The sequence below is a fragment of the Polyodon spathula genome, chromosome 13 (genome assembly GCF_017654505.1).
Source record: "Polyodon spathula isolate WHYD16114869_AA chromosome 13, ASM1765450v1, whole genome shotgun sequence".
Classification (NCBI taxonomy): domain Eukaryota; kingdom Metazoa; phylum Chordata; class Actinopteri; order Acipenseriformes; family Polyodontidae; genus Polyodon; species Polyodon spathula.
Genome location: NC_054546.1, coordinates 27840572 through 27857568, shown reverse-complemented (window position 1 = coordinate 27857568; position 16997 = coordinate 27840572).

Here is a 16997-nt window from a genome sequence, read left to right as displayed (position 1 = left end):
GTTAGGGAATCTTTCTGTTATAGTTAGTACTCTGTTAAGGAGTTAGGACTTTTGTTTGTTTATTTTGGGTGTTTTTAAAGTATTGTAAATAATAAACACACAGGTACCATCCTGTTTAACTTGCATTCCTGGAAGTTTTAATTTCTTTTGTGCTAGAGGACAGTGTAAAAGGTCCGGAGAAGTGACAAACACACCAAACCTTTCCAGAGTTGTCACTATATATATATATATATATATATATATATATATATATATATATATATATATATATCAGGACTTTTTCAGACTATACCTCTCTGGGGATCTAGTATGTTCATAATTAGTTAAGACTTGTTGGGGAGTTATTGCTGGTAAGCAAGACATTTCTATAGGGGGCACTCTATTTTGAGTTACGCGCTGTTCTAACTGTTTTATCTGATTTTCCAATACCCGGTCAGAGTATAGGGTTGAGGATTCAGGGTGCTACTCTGTATTTGTCTGTGTCGGTGAATGGTTAACACCCTACCCTCTTCTAGGGTTGTTTCTTTCTGAACTTGAATACAAATATCTGCCCACTGTACTGCAATAGATCTCTGATCATGAATTAATTCTGACTATGCTGCCCTGATATAGCTCAGGGTGTGACACTGTCTCTGCGTCTGGGAGGAGAGGCAAGAAGACTCATGCAAAGTGACATCAGTAACTCAACGATGTCAGTACTGGAGCAGTTTGTGGTGAAGCAACTGTTCACGCAGATGTCAAGGAGCCTGGAGAACATACCAGGAACACAGGCAGAACTCAAGCAGCACATCAAACAGGTCAGCTACCAAGCCAACTACTTGAAACAAGCCTTAACTCCTGACCCTGAGCTTCCAAGCTTGTCACATGGGGGCTGGAGGAAGGACACTGCAGGGTGGCAATGTGGACCACCCTTCCAGAAGCATCACAGTTGTGCTACGAACTCATTCACTGTGGGTGTAGGAAGGGATGTACTGGGCAATGCAAGGGCATGTGTCAAGGCCACTCTCAAGTGTACAGCCCTCTGCTCCTATTCTGGAAAATGTTAACACTAAGCTAATACTCAAATCATTACTCAGACCTGCCAGTTCTTCAGCTCTTTGCATCTAATAAGTATCTGTGTGACATCTAATGTATATGTACACACCAAATTTATAATAAAATGGTTTATTTGTGGCATTCATTACAACTTCCCAATCGGACAGCACATTTGAGCCCCGAGTGAGGTCATTGACCTCTCAAGGTCAACAGAGGTCAAACCTCCAGTAATTTCACATATGAAAGTATTGTTCCAGGACACAAAATGCACATAAATCTATGTGATTTAGGGAGTTATGATCATATTGTTATGACACATGGTGTTAAAATAGCAAATTATCATTGTCCAAGGTCATTGACCTCTCAGGGTCATCAGAGGTCAAATCCAAGATGGCTCCACATCTGAAAACAAACCTTAGGGTACGTACAAATACTGTGGAAAATGTCATGCTTTTATCATAAAATGCACAATAACTTTTATATATGAGCTTATCCGCTGTACTATACCATTCCTCCAATTGAATATTATTCATTCATAAATATACATAATGTGCCATATTTACTAGGCCTGGGGATGTAACATTAGGGAGTGGCCAACCAAAATAATAACAACAAGCAAAGAAACAGGAGCCACATTTCTTATTAATAGCTAAAATGTCTTTCATTGTTTCACATGTTAAAAAACGAAACAAAAGAAAAAGTGATCATCTCAAGAGAAACATAAAAAATACTGACGTTTTGGTCCTAATCAGAACCTTCCTCTGAGAGAAAGTGCTGTAAGCAGGTAGGCTGAGGACTCCAACCAAAGATGAGACTGAGAGCTTTGAGGAAGCTGAGCTTGTAAACATCTTTACCAGGAACTGAAGTGTGAGTTCAAATATTGTATCGTCAGGGTATTTAATACGTATGTACAGTCTTTATTTGTGTGTAGTGTAGTTATTATACATATACAAATACAGTTTATCGTCAAAACATTCATTCTCAAATTTTCCTACATTGGGGTATGTAAACTTTTGACAACTGTACATAGACACACACACACCTGGAGCAAGTGTCTCTCACTTTTTCTTTTGTTTTTAAAGTATATTTTAGCTTTTAATAACGAGTGTGGCACCTTTCTCATTGCTGAGCATCATGATTATGCTAATTTGTTTTATCTTACCAACCAAGCAAATATACATATACTAATAAACAGAAAGTGGTTAAGTGGGTAGAGGTGTAGCAATGATACAATGCGTATTAAAACAGACAAAGAGAATTATAATCCAGTTGGAAAGGAATTTTATTGTACCCAGGTCTGGTGACCAAATAAGGCGACCCTGGCAATACACAACAATGTGCATTGCGCTGCGTAAATAATAACGGGTTGCAGTCCAAACAATAAACAAAAATATCCACCCCACAATAATACTAACACAGTCACCAGTCCTGGGTGCATGCAGCAGTGTTCGTGGTGGGTGATACAGTTTATTAGTGACACTAGTGCAGTGCTGTTCCAGCTATGTGCTGGCCCTTAGCGACAGCTCCGGAGACGTGTTAGTCGTCTAGTAATTTACAAAACAAGACAATTACAGACAAACAAACAAAACACTCAAAAAACGTTATTTCTCACAGGGTCTCTCACGGTCCTTACAGGTTCAAAACTCAAACCAAAACGATGGAACAGATTACGATTCTGTCCCCTTTTATCCTGTCACACATGACCCCTTGGTAAACGAGTGCAATTGCCTCTCCAATCTGCGGCTGCCACGTCGTTTCCCTTCCGGGTCAATGTGTTATTCCAAGGAAGTCTCGCCCCCTTCCAGTCTGGCTGACTTCCCTTGAACCCTCGGAAAGAACTGTCAGGCCAGCCCATCCAAATGAACTCTGTTCTCGCTGCTTAGTGCCCTCACAGGTCGGGAGGGAGATTTACAACCAAGAATCATTGCATTTCTGTCACAATGTATGATGTAACAAGTTAACTTTTTTATTGTTAGAGGTGTCAGTGTGGATGCTGTGGCACCACGGGAAATGCAGTCAACAGCATGTGTTGTAGGCGCTTCATGCTACTTGGTGCCTATTTGGAGCCACAACCACCACACATCCCCTGCATCACACAGCATCCTGGCTTTGAGCCATGTTGCCTGAATCCCAGGATGCTACAGACTGCCTATTTTGTTTTCCGTCAGGTGCATGGGCCCCTAGTAGTTACATTGAACAAGTCAGTATTAGAAAGTTAATAAAGGCATGAAAGTTCTAAACTATGCAATCACAAAATAGGATATAAAATACTAAATACAGCATATGTGTGCAATGTATTAAAAGCATCAAATCATTTTTAATAGTGACTTCATACAATACATTGGAATGTTTCACAGACACTGAGGGAGGACATTTTTTGGTCGAAACATGTTCGTTTTATTCTCTCTGCCTTTTTAATCTCGAAAATAAATTAATTAATTGCTAGTCCTTTTAACATTTTATTTGCTAACATTATATAACTCTGCTTACTGTATGTTGGCTTTTCTTTAATGGGTCTCACTGTCCAGCCTCCCTTTAAGAACCGTGGGTAATGCACAGCATACTTAGACTGGCCATCTTTGGTAGCAGCAATCTCCAAGTTGCCGTTGTCATTGTAGTGTAAAGCTGCCAGAGTTTAGTTTAAGATATTCCATTTGAGAAATGACTGTGTTTTAAACATTGTAAATATTTATTTTGTAAATATAACATTTAAAGGTATTTCAGAGTTAACCCATATCAACACTTCCCTGCTATAGATGCCAAGGTAGGAGAACCCTATATGTTTTGGGGCAAACCTCATCATTAGTGAATGGAAATGCCTCCAAAGAGTATGTTTGGTGCTGAGGTGACAGCTGCCTTACATCTTTTATAAACAACACCTTTGTCATTTGGGTTTCCAGTTTCACAACTGCAATGGAACCTGAAAATAGAGACATTCCACTTTACAAATTTCAAGACGTTAATAAAAGGTTATTTTTATTTTCATTAAACTTTATTTTTTCAATCTTCACATAATTACCTGGCTCCAGCCATTGCTTGTTACAGTCTTCTCCTTGTACTGGTGCATGTTGACACCGAGGGAAATTGGCCATCTGGTGCTCATGGATGTCCTGAACATGGTTTATCAGACTTCTCCATTGGGCCTCCATCATGTCAGGGCTGCCATCTGTTGTGGATGCTGCTGTCCAATATAGATGGTGTGTACTACAAATGTGTCCACTTTCCCACTCTGTGAAAGAAGAATATTTCCTAACAATAGTAAAAGGTTGGAGTAAACATAATATTTAGTTGTACACAGCCTACCTTTTCAACAGTGCCACACATCAAAAATAAATAAATAAATAAATAAATAAATACGTGTTCCTTGCAGCACTAGATGGTCCACTTTGCCACTTGCTGATTACAGTTGGTGACCAGCACATCATGGCCATGTTGTTGTCATCTGTCAGGAGTGTTTAGGAGACTTTAGTTTAGGAGACTCTTTTTAGTCACTCAAGTTACACATTTAAAAATGTTTTATACCTGCACTAGCTGTACGTCAAGAACCTTATTCAGCCTGTCCTCTATAAGTGTAGGTGAGCCAAATTTCGCACAGTGGCTTGAGAGAATCATCCCTCCTCCCATCTCTGTTTCCTCAGGGTGGCTGACTGCTCCTCCTTCCAGGCGTTTATAACAGTGGGGATTGTGTAACATTGCTGGTGTCAGAAGAAGGTATGGGTGCTGATGGACTGTAGCCCCATCAAGCTCAGCATCCTGAAGGTCTGCCATGGCATGCAACCAGCAAAATGAAATTGCCCCCAAGAGCAAAGTGTTGCATACTGGCATGTTTCTGTGGTGAAGAGAATGATTTCTCTATACCTGCTGATATCCACATGGGGGACAAACCTAAGTGATAAAGATTATGAGATGCTTCAAAAGTTGCATTTTATAGTTAATTCACGAGGCGTGAGCTGGGGGGTAGAGATAGGGCAGAAGAAGCAGAAGGGAGCGGTAAGTAGGAGAATTAACAATGTGCTGGCTAGAAAGGACCAGACTTAGAATAGAAGAGCAGGAAAGGCCCATTCTAGTAGCAAACCAGCGAAGCTGGACACGGAAGCTAGGATAGAAGGTGGTCACTGACTGAGGGCGGTGATGCCGACACGAGCCCAGGGGCCAAGGACCCAGCAACCAAAGACAGGATATAGAAAGTGGTCACTGACTGAGGGCGGTTTCCTGCATGACAGATATATTGACATTGCTGAAAAAGGGCAGATAGCAGACTTAGTCCTTGAAAGCTGAATGAACTGACCATGCTGGATTTGGTCTGTCTTTGAAGTGCGCAGCCGAATAAGGAAATAGGAGTTGGAAATAGAAGAGAGGTCACATAAACAAATACCCACAGAGGGGAAGCAAGAAGCTGAGGGAACTGTGAATTTGGAGCTTCTGAGAAAGCCAAAGAAAGCTGTGAGGCAGATGGTCTCCATGAGTAGATCCTCGTAGGGGGAGAATCAGCCTTTCTGAAGAGTAGAGATGATTCTAGCATTTTAGAAGGAGCAGCAACTATATCAGGGAAGGATGAATGAATGTAGGAATCCACTGCAGAGGAGGACCAGTTTCCCTACATTCGTGATCAGGCTGGGGGGGAAGGAGACACACCTAAATAAGCTCTGTTGCAACCAATTGTCTTTACAAGTCACATAATTAGTTGAATGGAGTCCACCTGTGTGCAATTAAGGTGTTTCACATGATTTCAGGTTAAATACACCTGAATCTGGGAGGTCCCACAGTTGGTTAGTACATTTCCTAACAAAAACTACGAAGGAACATTCAAAGCAAATCCCAAATAAGGTTCTTCAAAAGCACCAATCAGGGGTAGGATATAAGAACATTTCCAAGGCATTAAATATTCCCCGGAGCACAGTAAAGTCCATTACTAAGAAATGGAGAGAATATGGCACAACTGTTAATCTGTCTAGAACAGGCTGTCCTCAAAAAGAGAGAAGGGCACTAGTCCGGGAGGCCACCAAGAGGCCTATGGCAACTCTAAAGGAGTTACAGTCTTCCACGGCTGAGCTGGGAGACACTGTGCATGCGGCAATAATAGCCTGGGTGCTTCTCAAAACCGTCCTTTATGGGAGAGTGGCAAAAAGAGAGCCATTGTTGAAAAAAACTCACATCAAATCTTGGCTAGAGTTTGCCAGAAGGCATGTGGGAGACTCTGAGACCAAGTGGAAGAAGATTCTATGGTCTGATGAGACCAAAATAGAGCTTTTTGGCCTCAATGCTAAGCATTATGTTTGGCGCAAGCATAACACCGCACTCTATGGGGATGCCTCTCAGGACCTGGAATCCTTGTGAAGATAGAGGGCAAAATGGATGCAGCAAAGAAAAGAGAAATCCTGGAAGAAAACCTGCTGAAGGCTGCAAGAGACCTGGGGCTTGGGAGAAGATTCATCTTCCAGCAGGACAATGACCCCAAACATATAGCCAAAGCCACACTGGAGTGGCTTAAAAACAAAAAGGTCAATGTCCTGGAGAGGCCCAGTCAAAGCCCAGACCTCAATCCAATTGAGAATATGTGGAAAGAGTTGAAAATCGCTATTCATCAAAGGTCCCCATCCAACTTGATGGAGCTTGAGCAATTTTGCAAAGAAGAATGCAGAAAATTGCAGTGTGCAGATGTTCAAAGCTGGTAGAGACTTATCCAAATAGACTCATGGCTGTAATTGCTGCCAAAGGTGCCTCTACCAAATATTGATTCAAGGGGATGAATACTTATGCAATCAATTATTTTCTGTTTTGTATTTGTAATTAATTTAGAATAATTTGTAGATTTTATTTTTCACTTTGATATTATGGAGTTTTTTTGTGTTGATCAGTGGCAAAAACTCCTAATTAAATCCATTTTGATTCCATGTTGTAACATAATAAAATGTGGAAAAGTCCAAGGGGGGGGGGGGGGAGGGGGGGGGGGGGGGGGGGGGGGGGGGGGGGGGGGGGGGGGGGGGGATGAAAACTCTCGGTGACATTTACAAAAGTGAATTGGATTGTAAATGTTTTCACTTAACCTAACATACTTTTTCGTATAATGAAAAATTTCGTTAACAATAAAGCAACACCGACATTTAAATTATGAAACTTAATGAAGTTTCGTTCCAACGCAAGGATAGTATCTATCATAACTTTTTATGCCTCTATCCTAAATTATATTTAATTATTATTATTATTATTATTATTATTTATTATTATATTTATTATTATTATTAATAATAATAATAATAATAATAATAATAATAATAATAATAATAATAATAATAATAATAATAATAATATAATAATCTTTATTTTATATAGCACCTTTCATAAATAAATAGCGCAAAGCGCTTAACAAAAGTGAAAACAGAAAAATAAAAATAAAAACATACAAAATATATTAAAACAGTTAGAACTAAAAATGCAATGGCAGTAAAAGTAATAAGAATGCCAATTTAAACAAATGAGTTTTGAGGCGGAATTTAAAAATAGACAGGGACTCAGAAACACAGACCTCAGAAGGAAGTGTGTTCCACAACTTAGGAGCATAGGAGGAAAAAGCCCTGCCACCCACTGTACGCAGTTTAGTCAGGGGAACAACCATAAGGCCGGCATCGGAGGACCACAAAGCACGACTAGGAGTGTATGTGGTAACTAACTCAGAAATGTAAGAGGGAGAGGTACCTCTATTGGCTTTAAAAGTCAGCAGCAGTACTTTGTAGTCAATGCGATATTTGACCAGTGTAATGATTTCAGTATGGGGGTTATGTGACCACCAGACAGAGACCTTGTCAGCACCCTAGCAGCAGAATTATGAACATACTGGAGCTTTTGAAGGGTATTCTTTGACACCCCAGTAAGTAAGACATTACAATAGTCAAGCCTGGAGGATACAAACGCATTAACAAGCTTTTCTGCAGTAGACAGCAACAAGACAGGGCGCAGCCGAGCAATGTTCTTTAGATGGAAAAAGGAGAACTTGGTAATATTCCTAACATGCGACTCAAAGGTTAAGCTAGGAGCAAAAATGACCCTCAAGTTTCTCATTTTAGAACAAAACTCCATTAGCACCCCGTCAATGGTCATATTTTGATAATTGGATTTCCGCAGTTGATGTGGGGTTCCTAATAGCTTCACTTCAGTCATGTTGCTGTTGAGCTGCAGAAAATTCTGTTTCATCCAGAGCTTAATGTCAGAAAAACAGTTGGTGAGCACAGAAACAGCCAAGTCAATATCAGGTGTGGTTTGCAGATAAATCTGAGTATCATCAGCATAAATATGGACATTTACACCGTGATTTCTAAAAATTTGGCCAATTGGAAGCATATATATATATGCTAAATAAAATTGGTCCCAGTATGGAGCCCTGAGGAACACATGAAGAAACCAACCCAGTAGAAGATCTAAAACCACCCAAAGAGACAAAATACTTTCTCTCCAGGAGATACGAGTTAAACCAACCAAGGTCAGTACCAGATATGCCGAACATGTTCTCCAGCTGGGTAAGAAGGATATTATGGTTCACAGTGTCAAAAGCAGCACTAAGATCCAATAATACCAAGATGGAGGGGGCCCCCAAGTCAGCAGACAACAACAGATTATTAACAACCTTGACTAGAGCTGTTTCAGTGCTGTGCAACTGTCGAAAGCCTGACTGTAATGGTTCATAAAGTTTATTTACCAGAAGATAATTATTTAATTGTTGTGCTACGACATGTACCAGAACTTTAAATAAGAAAGGGAGGTTTGAAACAAGGACTCGTTAATGATTACAGTCACGAACGGACCAAGAGTCTGGAAACATGAACAAATGAGGAAAGTAGGAATTGGGTCTAGCGGGCAGGTATTGGACTTCAATGTAAAAACCAATTTGGTAAGCCCAAGGACAGTAACAGGAGTGAAACTAGCCAGTGGAGTGCCGGTAAAGACATGTTGATGATAAAGTGAGGTAGTTGGCGGAAGGTCTTGGAACTGTTTCCAAAAATTCCAAGAAATGATTGCAAAGACCTTGAGAGGCTGATAAAGCAGAGAAGCTACTTGGCTCTAGCATTCTGCTTTTTGTAGAAAATAAAAGCCTAGGATTGTCATGGTCACTCTCAATAAGACTGGAGAAATAAGTAAGTAGATCTAGCAGAAGTGATTGCATCCCTATACTCCAATAGTTGTTGTTTCCAGGCCTGAGTATAAACAATTAGCCCAGAGTCCCTCCACTTTCCCTCAAGTTTCCGGCAAACAGCCTTCATAGAGCGTAGCTGATCAGTATACCAGGGTGAACAGCGAGTATAGGAGACAGTACAAGTTATTACAGGGGCAAAATTAATGAGAATGATAGATAAATTGCTATTATATATTGGAATCTTGTCATCCAAGGCCACCCTCAACTCTGTATTCCTGACAGGAGTCACTAGGGGGATACCAGTGAGTGAAGCTGCTATTGATTCTGACAGCCTATCATGGTCAATAGATCACAAGTTGCGAAAAGTCACTAATCGTTTTGGATTTAATGCAGAATGTGGCATTTCTAGATCAAATTTAATGGCCATATGATCCAAGATACATAAATCTTGGATCAACAGGTCTAACACTGGGGCATTTCTGATGATTACTAAGTCTAAGATATGACTCCTACTATGCGTGAGGGAATTTACTAATTGAGAGAGGCCGAAACAGTCCAGGAGTGCTAGGAATTCACTTAACAGATGAGACTTTAAAGAATCAATATGGATATTAACATCTCCCACAATTAAAATCCAGCTAAATTTCAGAGAGAACACTGACAATAATTTAGCAAATTCAGACAAAAATAAGTTATTATGTTTAGGGGGGGGGGGGGGGGGGGGGGGGGTCGGTCGGTTGGTTGGGGGGGGGGGTGGGGGGAGGGGGGGGGGGTCGGTAAATTAAAACCATAACCGGAGGTTGAGACATAGACATTTTAAGAATCAAGTACTCAAATGACTGAAAATCAGGAACAGGAAATAAACACAGGTTAAACACAGAGTTATACACGACTACCAAACCACCGCCATGTCCCATGATGTGGGGTTTATCAATAAAGCCAAAACCAGAGATGGCAACCTGGTTCAACCGGAGACAGCCATTTTGTCATTTTCAATAATCTTGACGTTCTTTGTCAATCAGACAAAGAAAGTCAAGATTATTGTCAGTGATAAACTCACTCAGTAACAACTCCTTGTTGTTTAAAGAACAGGAGTTAAATAAAGCCATTTTGAGGGATCTGCAAGGAAGTCGATTAGCAATATTAGAAAACATCTTGTTTCTCACTATATGACGAAAACAGCTTGCGTCAATACCAACACGAGAGGCAGAGACATTTCGCTGATGAAATCATATAGTAGGGACATTTGTATTTAATGAAAATGAGAATCGGCACCCAGAACTATGATGCAGAGATCTTGATCTGTGTAGAAGTCCAAAGTCACGGCAGGTGTTAAGAAGAGAGTCTGATAGTACCATAGGAACATAATCAGAATACCCCAGTCCATCCAGGGGGGGAGACCACGGTGCAGTCCTCAAGCCGAGTAAATGCCCAATCTGAAGTAGACAGGCAGCCCTCTCTCGGGCAGGAGTAGCAGCGGTTCACAGCAGCAGAGGCAGACCGGTACAGAGGAGGATGAGTCAGTGGCTCAGTCCTCAAGCCGAGTAAGCACCAGGTCAGAAAACCAGGCAGCCCTCTTTTCAGTTCCAGCAGCGGCAGATCTTGTCATGGACAGCCGCCGCGGATGACGGACAAAGCGAAGCAAGACAAGCAGGCAAGGAATATGAAATAGCTTTCAGGTTGAAAGAGCAGCCTTCACTTGGCTTGTTCTCACATCCGAGGTATGTGGTAAACAGAATGTCTGAAGCAGCCAAACGGAATGTAGATATATAATTAAAAGATCGCCACAAAACTCAAAAGGCAAATAAAAAGGATAATAAAAAATAAGTAAAAACTATGATATGTAAAACAAAAGCATTAAGAGAATACAAGTTATAATATAATATAACTATTAATAAAAACACTCGGAGAAGCAGCAGCTAAACACACCAGCGTCCTCTCCCAGCGTCCGATGACATATCAGCTCACTCACACAACAATGGCAGACTGTAATGATACCATGTTGTTTAAACTTGTAGTTTCCTGTAATGAAATCACATTCATAGGAAATGATCATCATTTTCATTTTCAAATAACTCATCCTTAGCTTACTCTAGCTTTTGTTTTAGGATCAATTGCTTTTATAAAGTTGATGTTAGTAACATACCTATTATGGTAACACTTTATTTTACGTATCCGATATAAGTGGTTACACACTATCTATAAACACGTTATTAGCTGCGTTATTAATGAGTATAAAGTATAATTAGAAATAATAAGACTGTTATAATACACTTTGCCATTTTTTTTATATAACACATTATAAAAAAGGTTTTTAGACAGAATATAAAATTACCTATAATGTAATATATAACATGCCATTTGCCCACTAATAACAATATCTTGTGAAAATGTCAAGGTCAATTTATAAAGCTATTATAAAGTATCTTATAAGACATGTTAATTACGTATAAGTATCCTTTTATGCAAGTTATTGAATGTCTTATAAAATTAACTTTTTACAACTGTATATAAATATATTGCTCACCCCAAGAACCTTTTATTCACTATTTTAAAGCATGCCACAATGCATTTTAATTCCCTACCTTTATATATAATCAATAACAATAACATTGTAAATGTAAAAAAAACAAGTTAGAAAAATGCAACAGCTGTTTAAAGTGATGATATCAAACACAAAAGCCCAAGTTAGGAGAAGCAATTGGGGTAACCATGTCAAGCATCAAGCAAATAGGCACAATTGGAAAGGTACTGGGGCCCAACATTCACACAATTGTTGCTTCTAACTTGGCTTCTATCTTACATATTTGGGGTTGGCATTGCAAGGGAGATGAATGGAGGTTTCACAGTTCTGATCGAGTGACAGTTCTCTAAGCATTATTTGTGAATGCATTTTTTTTTTAAATTATTCATCATTTAATAATAACATCACAATTTACAAGATTAAATATGCTACACGTCCTGGGAGCTTCCATAATAGGGTGATACTGCACGCCGATTGGCTCAATGGATATATCGGATTTTGCTAAATTAGAAGCCAGGCGTATAGCGAGTTATGGAAAGAAACGATCATTTGAGTTGTATTTAATATGGTGTATATAGTGTTTGAGGACAAAGAACACTGAACATCAGAAAGTAGGCACTGTGAGATGAATGATCCTGCTTTTAGCTCAGTTTTGGTGCAAATAGTGTATATCACGTTTTGCATCTAAACTTTTCAAATATAAGAACTGCGTTCTTTTTCCAGTAGGTTCTTGTGTGTTGTTTAGGGATAGTCATTTAAATAGACTGGTGCATTTAATAGCAGTGCAATCGTAAGTCAACATCATCATTAATCGATGCTTTCTATTTGCATCCGTGTATTAAGAAGAGCTCTCTCCGGAACAGTATCTGAATGCAGGCGGTGGAGGTAGGCAGGATGAAGCGACTGACAGCGGGGCTCCTGCTGCTGTTATTGATTAGCAGCGTGGTCGCCAGTAAAGGTAAGAATGAATTAAATCGCACCAACTTGCTGAAATACACGGAAAATCACAGGCGCAACCACTGGTAAAATGTTGGGGGAGGACATGGATTATTTTTTTTACCAAGACCTACGTGTTGAAAATGTGAGGGTTCTCCTCAGGCCGACAGAACCCCGATCTGTCTGTCTTGCAAATGCTAACGTGCCTTAACGGTAAACTGCACTGCCAGCAGACTAGATCACTTTTCGGTGGCCCAGAAGTAAAAAAATACAATGACATTAAGGAAAACACAACAGCATTAAGGAAAACACAACAACATTAAGGAAAACGCTGCAAAATTAACTTCAAACCAGAATGGGTAGGTACATAGGAAAAGGGGTTCCACATCACTGACAGGAGGAACAACCTGTCAATCAGTATGCTGTGGAACTGGTATTAATACAGTATTTAGTAAACCAGTGCTTTTATCTTGATCTCATGTAGGGTGTATATATATATATATATATATACACACACACACAAACACACACACACACACACACACACACACACACACACACACACACACACACTACCAGTCAAAAGTTTTAGAACACTTCCATTTTTCCAGTTTTTATTGAAATTTACGCAGTTTAATGTCTCAATGTACTCTGAAATTAAAGTATAGAACAAATAAACAATTGGAGATAAAAATAAATCATGGAATCGTTTTGTTTAACAAAATTTTATCAATTTTTGACTCAAAAGTAGCCACCTTTTGCAGATATAACAGCCGAACACACTCGTGGCATTCTTTCTACAATGGAAATCAAATATTGTTCGGAAAGTTCTTCCCAGCACTGTTGCAGAAATTCCCACAAATGTGTTGCACTTGTAGGTTGCTTTGCTTTCACCCTTCTGTCCAGTTCATCCCAAACCAGATCGATGGGGTTTAAGTCTGGAGACTGTGCTGGCCATTCCATGATTTGAAGCCTACCATCTTGTTTTTTTCTTCTAAGGTAGTACTGACATTCCTGGAGGTATGTTTTGGGTCATTATCTTGCTGTAGGATGAACCCCTGACCAACTAGGCGTATACCAGAGGGTATTGCATGGCTCTGGAAAATGCTGTGGTAGCCGTTTTGGTTCAGGGTGCCACTCACTCTGTACAAGTCGCCGACTCTGGATCCAGCAAAAGAGCCCCAGACCATCACGCTTCCTCCTCCATGTTTGACAGTTGGTGTCACACACCGAGGAACCATCCTTTCTCCTACTCGACGGCGTACAAAAACCCTGCATGATGAACTAAAGATTTCAAATTTTGATTCATTGGTCCATAAGACCTTCTTCCAGTCTTCAGTAGTCCACTGGTAGTGCTTCATGGCCCAGGCAAGCCTCTTTTTCTTATTTTGCCATCTTAGCAATGGCTTTCTTACTGCCACTCGACCTGTCAAACCTGCAGCTCGAAGTCTTCTCTTCACAGTTGAAACTGAGACTTGCTTACTTCAACCAGTGTGAAACTGTGCTTGAAGCTGTTGGCCTGTGAGCAGCCTATCACGCAAGCTGTTGACACTCAGAAACTTGTCTTCTGATTCTGTTGTGGCTTTGGGTCTGCCAGACCACTTCCTGTCAGAGTTTCCTCCAAGTGCCTTTTGATGATGTAGGAAACTGTACTCACTGACACCTTGGCTTTCTTTGCAATTTCTCTAAAGGAAAGACTTACACTTTTAAGGGTTATAAAGGCCTGTCTGTCTTCCTTTGTTAATTGCCATTTCTCGCCATTATGATAGCAATATACTACTTCCTGCAGTACAATATCGTCGAAATAATGCTTAAGAGGGTGTAGTAACACAGTCTGTTCCAACACTGCTTTTATACAGACAGAGGGTTTGTAAGTAATCAACAAAAGTTGGAACACCTGTAGGAATTGTTAGCATCAGCTTTCAAGGCTTAATTTACTTCCATTGCTGCAGAACAGCTATAAGTTGTTAACCCATTACTTGCTCCCTGAAAAAGACCTTTTTGTATAAAATCTGAAATGTACATTATTTTTCAGTTTTTGGTAACCTAAACATTTTTTTTAACCTCTGGCAGTTTACCGCTTACCTTTGTACCATTTCAGGTTATTCACTGGACTTGAACTGCTTAAATTTCAATAAAAAAATGGAAAAATGGGGGTGTTCTAAAACTTTTGACCGGTAGTGTGTGTGTGTGTGTGTGTGTGTGTGTGTATATATATATATATATATATATATATATATATATATATATATATATATATATATATATATTATAGTAGATATATAATATATGTCAAGGTGCCGGTTATAATATAGCATACAGCACTGTGAACACTGTTTATATTTTCTGCACTCTTTAAGGATAGTTCACACATTAGTACAGCCAGGGTGGTCCGTCTGCCCCGTCGACTCATATGTGTTTGTGGGTTGCTTTGAGCTCCCTATGAGATATTCGGATACAAATAAGCCCTGTATAAAGCTAATTTGATACAAATCATATGTAAAGTTTGAAATGTCCGCAAGTTTTCAGTACCAACTAATATTAATGAGAAAGCATCTAACTTCTCTAAGCACTTTATGTCTGCTTTTTTTGAATAGCTGGGGAATTTTTATTTATTTATTTATTTTACTGGATCAAGGTATGCAATTAAAAAGGACAATTAAATGTTATTCCTTTCTGAATATACATTACATCTTTTCATCTGCAATCAGCAACACGATGGGGGGAAAACAGCTAGTTTATTTACTTATTATTATATATCTTTTTTAATATCATTTTGTCTGGAGTGGGGGAGCGGAACGGGGGAGGGGAGAGGGAATTACAAGGAGTGGAGTGGAGCAAAGAAAGAGTGGAGGATATTTTTATGAGTGGTGAACGGAATTGTTACCGCTTCGCTCACATTCTCTGAACACAACACAGACGCTCGCCAATAAAATACATTGTCTTTAACACAGGATTTCCACATCACAGGAGAGTAGACGCGAGTAAACTCTGTATTCCTTATATGAGAAGTGAGTTAATATTGCCCAAATTCAAAGTGGGTAAACATACGTTTACCTGCGTATACCCTTGACTACACCACTGAGTAAAACTTCAAAGAAAAGTTTAATGTACCTGGTATTGCCAGGCAGTCTCCCATCCTACACCAACCAGGCCTGAAAATTATTATTTTATGTCTTAGCAGACACCCTTATCCAGGCTACCTTACAATTGTGGTTTTTATTTATTTATTTATTTATTTATTTATTTATTTATTTTACATACAGTTACTCATTTATACAGTGTTTTTTTTTTTTTTTTTACTGGATCAATCTAGATAAAGCAGCAGTGCGTCCCACACCAGGGATGGAACTTGCAACCTTCCAGTGAAGAGCACAGTGCTCTAACCACTACTTTTTTTTTTTTTTTTTTTCGTGAAATGTACTGTTTGTATATAGGTATACAAATGTCAATTGTTCTGGATAAATGCATCAGCCAAATCAAATAATATGTCATATTTTTCTGGCTTGCTATTTATTAATGTATTTATACATTTAAACAACTACCTAATAAAGTATTCCTTTATTTATTTTTAATTAAATGAAGAACTACAGGATATTTCAGGGGTTTTTTTTTGTGTTATTTTTCATTGTTATGTATTCTGGATACAACACATTTTTACACATGCTTCTCTATTCTCTATGACAATACTTCCTGAAAGTTTTTGTTGAAAAATATTGAGGTTTGAGCAAATTACAGACATTGTTTTCACCTGAGTAATTTCAATGACATTATATATATATATATATATATATATATATATATATATGTGTGTGTGTGGTGTGTGTGTGTGTGTGTGTGTGTGGTGTGTGTGTGTCCACATTGTAGAGACATCTTAATAATAAGTATTATTAAATATTAATATAATCACTAATATAATATATAGTTACCTAATATAATAAGTATTAATAATACTTAATCTTTATTTTATGCACTGTGTATTTGACACCATAAAATTAACACATAAAAAACTTGCAGTTACTCGGCCCGTCGTTGAATTGTTGTTTTTCTTTGTTTTTTTTTTTTTTTCCTTTTTATTAGTTATTAGTTTTTTCTTATTAGTTTTTTTTTTTTTTTTTTTTAGTGCTATTAAGACGTTAAAACGAATATTTATTTATTTATTTTTTTTAAATTTATGTATGTATTTATTTATTTATTTTATTGGGGATTCGACTTGAGCTACAGTGAAGCAGTCACTGCCCCTCCCCTTTTCATTTTGTGTCACAGTGCTGCCTGCTGCTCTGCGCCTGCCCTCCTGCTGTTGGTTCGGATTGCCCCCTAGTGGTCAAGCATTTTTTTATCTATTTTTAAACTGTCTTTAAGAACTTGACGAAC